Raw genomic sequence first — 6,896 nt, forward strand, 5'->3', positions numbered from 1 at the left:
GAATGGGCCTCTGTTGGGCCGTGCCACGTGTCGACGTATCATAGGCGCTTTGGGTCCAATGAGTGGATGACATCTATCCCAACGGTGAGCCGACACGTGTTTCCTCCAGCCAATGATGATTTTACACGTGGAAAATCCCCATTGGTCGGGGCTGTTAACGGGTTATCGGATCCAAAACCGGACCCAACAGCTTAACGGCGTTCCGTTACGGTGGATGCCACGTGTCGGTCACCCTTGACGAAAGCACTTCTGTGACGCGCGATTTATTATCATGGAAGTGGACACTTCCGTGACGATAATTTTGGTAATGTCATGGAACACTTCTACGACAGCACAGGTATGACTATCTTGATTCTGTCATAAATTTGTCAAGGATGTACATGCATGACAGAAAATGTGACCTACTGTGACAAACACGTATCATCATGGAAGTGTTTTTTTTGTAGTGTCTCTTCGATTCTATGGACACCTCAAGTCGATGATACCTCCACTCTCTTCTCGTGGACCGCCCCTCTATATATATGATATATCCAGGACTCTATTTCACACACATTGCATATGTTACATTTTTTGATTGACCCACCCCCCCCCCAAAAACTCTCACGAACCCACACACTATATCTCTCTACGTTTGTATCTCTCTCACACAACCCCACGTAGGTGGTGTACGTATACAAGAAGAGAATAGGTGCACCCTGCACGTACTCACACTTCGTGCCCAGCCACACCCGCGCCGGTACACGGTGGAGCTCATTTCTGTATGAAATGGCAGCCCACGTGCTAATTTGAACGCGTGTAGCGGTTGTTTACCTACGGAGGTCGTGTACCACGCGTGCACGAAACAAAGTTCGACTTGATGCCTTGGCGCGTCATTTTTAAATAAAGTTATATCGCTCAATGGCACGTACACAGAATATAAAATGATTTTTATGGAGAAAAAGGTAGTCCGCTCCACTATATACAATGGAGCCTCCCTGCCTGGTTTGTCTCTCTTCAGAGTATCTCACACAAGGCTGCGGTGGCCTCTCTCTCTCACCGTTGGTCACTGATCCGGCCGCATCCCGTCCACTGGCGGAAAGGGAGGACGTGCATCGTTTCTTCGTTCGACGGCACCGAGGCAGCACGTCCCGATCTACGGTACACGCCATTCTCTCTAACCAAGCTCCGGTGCGGTAGGGCCTACGACACCTGCTCGCTGCCGCAGTATGGGCAGATTCCGCCCGCCGCCGCTCACCTAGTTACATCCCGACGACCTCCAGGTATCCCCTGTGGCCTCGCTCCACTGCCCATCTTCCCACGTTGCTGCATGTGGATCTTCCATAGTTCTTTGCACAAAACATAGCTCGTCCGGCGTACTTTCCATATTGCAATCTCGTCCTCACACCGTTTTAGACAAACACAACTGTGTTGTTATCTTCCCTTAGGACAAGGAATATGCTTCTTTTTTGTCATTGCAACTGTCATCAACAATATTTGTCTTTTTACAAATTTGAAATGGGCATACTTTAGAGTGTAGATTCACTCATTTTGCTTCGTATGTGTACTCCCTCCTTTCCTAAATATTTGTCTTTCTAGAGATTTCAACAAGTGACTACATACGGAGCAAAATGAGTGAATCTACACTCTAAAATATGTCTATATACATCCGTATGTAGTAGTCCATTTGAATCTCTAAAAAGAAAAATATTTGAGTAGTCACTCGTTGAAATCTCTAGAAAGACAAATATTCCGGAGTATATTTAAGAACCGAGGGGGTAGTGCACAGCCGCATGGGAGACTCAGACCGGTCGTTGCGCCGCATTAATAGTGAGTAATGAGCAGTCAAATCATAAGCCCCACCTTTCCCACTGTAAGTTGCTCAGAAGAAGCAACCATCAATACGCTCTTCTTTGAATCCGCTCATACTACTCCATCTGTCACTGTTTATAGAGCGCGCTTCAGAAAAAGAGAAAATCTCTGGGACCAAGGCGACTAGCGATCGGCCTGAAAAATAGCATTGGTAGTTATAGCACGGCGTCTATTACTAGAGGAAATAATGCGTACACAGATGGATGCAGTGCTTCCACCCCGGGTACACACATGCATGCACTTACTCCACTCCGTAGTACTACATCGAGATAAAATTGCGGTTACCATGCCCTAATTAATTGAGCATTAAACCAAACGCGTCTAAAGTCTCTCTGGTTGTGGAAGTGCATTGAGAGAAATGCATCATAATGAAGCGCGCCCTGTAAACTGTGACGGAGGGAGGAGTAGTATGAAGGTGCAAAACCAAGTACGCGTATGGCCAGTCGGTCAACGCACCTCCTCTTGGCATATCACTGACATGTCGGACCGGAGTGTGAGCAAACCGATCTCAATTGACGGCAAAATGGCCAACCCGTCGTTCCTTGAGAGAGACGAGGAGTGAGAACACACAGACGGGCTCGCACGGAGGCCAAGATATATTCGAGCATGGTTGATCGATATCATTACATGTTGGGCTGCCGTTTTCCTCCCTTCTCCGGAATAAATGTGTACTTTATCAGAGATTAAAAAAATAAGAGTACAAAGGCTCCACCATGCGGTTCTAGTAGTAGTACTACTCGTACTACTAAACCTTGCGCTTGGCTCTTCGCCTCTTCGTGAAGTCGAACAATGATGGTACTCCGCATGTTCGGTACTACAGTGTATGCCTCTGACAATCTGACACCGAATGAACTGATGCATGTCCACCGCCTGGGCGAGGGTACGTTGCATTAGTCAAAAGGCGTAAGCGAGCTTCACCTTGTCCTGCAAGCTTCTCCTCGTTCTACGAGTTGACGGGACCCACCAACAAATAGTGCTAGTCCATACTCCCTCCTTTCCGGTTAATATGGCTTAATCTTTTTTGCGGGTAAATGAGAGAGCTTTATTCATATATAAGCATTCTTAGGACGATCAACCAAGACACTGGTCACTAGGAAGCGAGGTACCCCGCAAAAAAAGAAGTAGGAAGCGAGGTACCCCGCAAAAAAAGAAGTAGGAAGCGAGGTGTTTCTTCAAGCTAGCTCTCGGCCACATTCAAAGTGCAGCAAGCACGGTTCGCACAAAGATGCGCCGCAAGGTTTGCTGACCTGTTTACATGCTGAATAACAAAAAAAGAGGAAATATTACCGAGCGCTCCTATTTGTAACAGGATATGAGCCAGAATTAAGCGAGAATTGTGGAGAGTGTTCCATGCAATCAACTTCCATTATCACATGCGAGAACCCTCGAAGAGAACCAAATGTGTTGAAGATTGCTTTATCACATTTTAAAAATATAATAAGAGTGCAGACGCTCCTCCATCCGGTTCCTAGTACTAGCATAGTACATACCTCTATAGACTATAGTAGTAGTACTAGTACTAGTAAACTTTGCGCTTGGCTGTTCGCCTCTTCAGGAAGTGCAACAATAATAGTACTAGTATAGTGTATGCTTCTGGCAATCTGACACCAAATTAACTATTGCACGTCCACCGCCTGAGCAAAGGAGAGCTTGCATTAGTCAAAAGTTTCTCCTTGTCCTGCGAGCCACGGCGCGCAAGCTTCTCCCGTCCTGCAAGCTTCTCCTTGCTCGGCAAGTTGATGGGACACAGCAAAGTAATGCTAGTCCATACTACCTCCTCTCCGGTTAATATGGCTTAATTTCAAACGAGATAAATACACTGTCTGTCACTGTATATTTGTAAAAATACGGTCAGTGGACTTCATAATACGCTCATTGCGCTCAATATATACATTTTTCGGTGTTTATACGGTCACCAGCTCACCCTGGCTGAGTATGTGTGTGCATGCACGTGTAGGTTGAGCACTTGAGCGTGACTGTGTGTGTTCCGTCGTGTGCTCGGACATGCATGCATTAGGGCGTCGCGCGCGTTTTTGCGTCCATGTGTACGTGTGACTATTGCATACATGTAGGGGGAGTACGTGTAGGGGCCACTAAAGGAGCAGTCAAATAACACAGTAAGTTAGTCGGAAGAAGCAACCATCATTTCACTCTTCAATGACACGTACGCAATATAAAATGGTTGATATGGAGAGAAAAAGAAAACCACTATATATACACTAGCAGGAGCCTAAGCTACAAGCCTGCATGCTTGGGTTGCTCTCTTCACAAGCATAGAACGACGGTGACCACACCGCTGGTCACATATCCGGCCTGATCCTGCAGCTGGGGGAAGGGAACAATGTTCTGCGCAGACGCGGTCGACATCGGCGAGGGAGAAAATCCACAGTCGGTGCGTCCCAATCGGGGGTCACCGCGGTATGGGCCGATGCCGCATCCCAACCGCCCTTCTAGCTACAGCCCGACGTCCGTTTCAAAAATATTAGTGCATGTCAACAAAAATTATACTAGTATCGTTGTTCCGTATTGAAAAAAAGCATATAATCTGTTACTTCTTACCCAAAGGATCTTTATATCCAACAGACACAAAATATCCATTCGACTGTTCGAAATTACTTTCACTGCTGATCTGATGTCGAGGTAATTGCTGCATCGCCACCAAAACCAACCATCTCTTAAGCTAAAGTAGACCGAGCTAACCCCTATATTAGCATATTACTAAGATAAACAGAAGGCACTGTAGAATCATTTAGGACGTGAGCTTGTCAATCTGAATGTGGAGGGACACAAGCTTCGCCCTGGCTAGCAGCTTGGGCGGAACTGTGAAGAAGGTCAGCTCCTGCACGGCGACGTCGCCGGGATCCCTGCTGCTTGTCACCTCCATTTCCACCTTGACGGCGTCGGTCCTGCCTTTGTGCTCCCCCGGCGGGCCGTTCGCCCACATCTTGGCCACGTAGTGCGGCAGTGGGGACACCCCTGCTCTGATGTAGACGACCGGCACGGCGATAGGCGCGCCGATGTCGAGCACGCCGCCGACCAAGAAAAATGCGCGACCGTCCTCCTTCGCGAACAGCAAGAGCCGTGGCTCCGACAGTGGCACTTGCAGCTGGAGCGCCTTGCCGTACTGGATCCTGTGCACGGGCATGGGATGCACGGTGCTGATGTGGTGGGAGAGCATCGGCGGCGGGCCTTCGTAGCCGCAGACGGGCACGGGGCATTTGCAGGGCGCGAGCGGACACACGCTCTGGTGATCGCCGAGCTTGTGGTAAGTGACGTAGATCCTACAGCCTTCGTGCGAGCACTCCACCCTCACCGAGGAGAGGACGGCATCCACCGCCGTGTTCCGCACGTCGAAGCCACCGCCGCGCTCGCACTTCTGGCACTGCCATTGGTTCCCGGGGCGCTCAACGCGACAGTCCGCGCAAGCCAGGTGCACTCCCTTGCACTACACAAATCAATCGAACAACGCATCAATCAAGAAGCCTGCACCTTGCTCAATCAGCCGAACGGACAAGGTGTATTCGAACCTCGTACACTGGAGGCGTCAAGGGGCGGAGGCACAAGGGGCAGTGGAGCAATGTGAGGTCCATCGAGACCATAGAGAGCTCCATCGTCGGGTCCTGTTCCGTCTGCATGATCTCGCCCTCCTCGTGCACAACCATCTCTCGCTTTATTAGGGCTGGGGCATTACAAAGCTTTACCATCACATATTCATACTACTTCAAGGTGCATTAAATCAACACATGCAAGTATCAAAAGGAGAGTCACGACATGCATGCATGCGTTGTAATTAATGCATCGGTAAACGCAAATTATTGAAATATATCGAGTGCAGTGCTTTGATGTGTCACGTCAACTCGTACAAGACCGAGAAGTTTGATTACTACAACGCCCTCTCGCCTTAACCGCACCTACCTTTGGCTGCATGACAGGTGGGCCACCGACCTGTTGGGCCCACCTGTCATGGACGCAAAGGCAGGAGCAGTAAGTCAATGAAGCTGCGTCCCTCCCTCGCCCAGGAGCGTGGTGGCTGGCAGGACTAGGAGAAGCTTTCGTTCACTACACGCTCTCCCTCCCGTACGCGGTGGACATGCAGCAGTTCAATCGGTGTCAGATGGATAGAAGCATACTGTAGTACTCCTCCACTGCAGTAGTACTCCCGAAGAGGCGAAGAGCCAAGCGCAGCCCGGACGCTCGTGTGGCAGTTTCATGTGTAGAGTAGTCTAGGATAGCGTGTACCGTGCCTGTAAGCTTAAAATCGTCGGGGTCGGCTCCATGCTATATTTTTTGATTAAAATAATCTGTTGGCCCTACCTGTCATCCTGGTGATTCTAGTTTGCACGCTCATCTGGTCAAGACAGGAATATATATTATAATTTGTGGTGGGGTAAATGTTAGAGGTTGCAGCAAATGGAGTATTGTACACTGCAGGTCTTTCAGCCAAGTTTAGAGGCAACCATGTGGGGCCAGTGCTATGATGTGTCGCATCAACTCGTACAACGAGGAGAAGCTTGATTTTACTACTACACGCCTTCTCCCTCGCCCATGCACGCGGTGGCTCGCAGACGAGGACAGGCTTTTGCTTATAGTACTACAACAAGCTATCCCCCCCGCTCGCGGTGGACGGACATGCAGCAATGGATTCGATACTGTAGAAGCAGTAGTAGTAACATCATTGTTCGTCTTCTTGAAGAGGCGAAGAGCCAAGTGCAACCCGAACGTGGCAGTTGCGAACCTTGGAGCACGCATATAGCCAGGCTCTTGCATGAGACAAAATTGTTATGTGAGCCCACTATTGTAGTACTCCCTCCGTCCGGAAATACTTGTCATCAAAATGAATAAAAGGGGATGTATCTAGATGTATATTAGTTCTAGATACATCTTTTTTATCCATTTTGATGACAAGTATTTTCGGACGGAGGGAGTACTTGCTAGTATAGCCCCGTAAACCAGAAAGGAGTATTTGCCTTTCTAGAGATTTCAACAAGTGACTAGACTACACCGAGACGGAGTACATATGGAGCAAAATGAGTGAATTACACCATAAT

This window comes from Triticum aestivum, chromosome 2D, assembly GCF_018294505.1.
Source record: "Triticum aestivum cultivar Chinese Spring chromosome 2D, IWGSC CS RefSeq v2.1, whole genome shotgun sequence".
NCBI classification, from domain to species: domain Eukaryota; kingdom Viridiplantae; phylum Streptophyta; class Magnoliopsida; order Poales; family Poaceae; genus Triticum; species Triticum aestivum.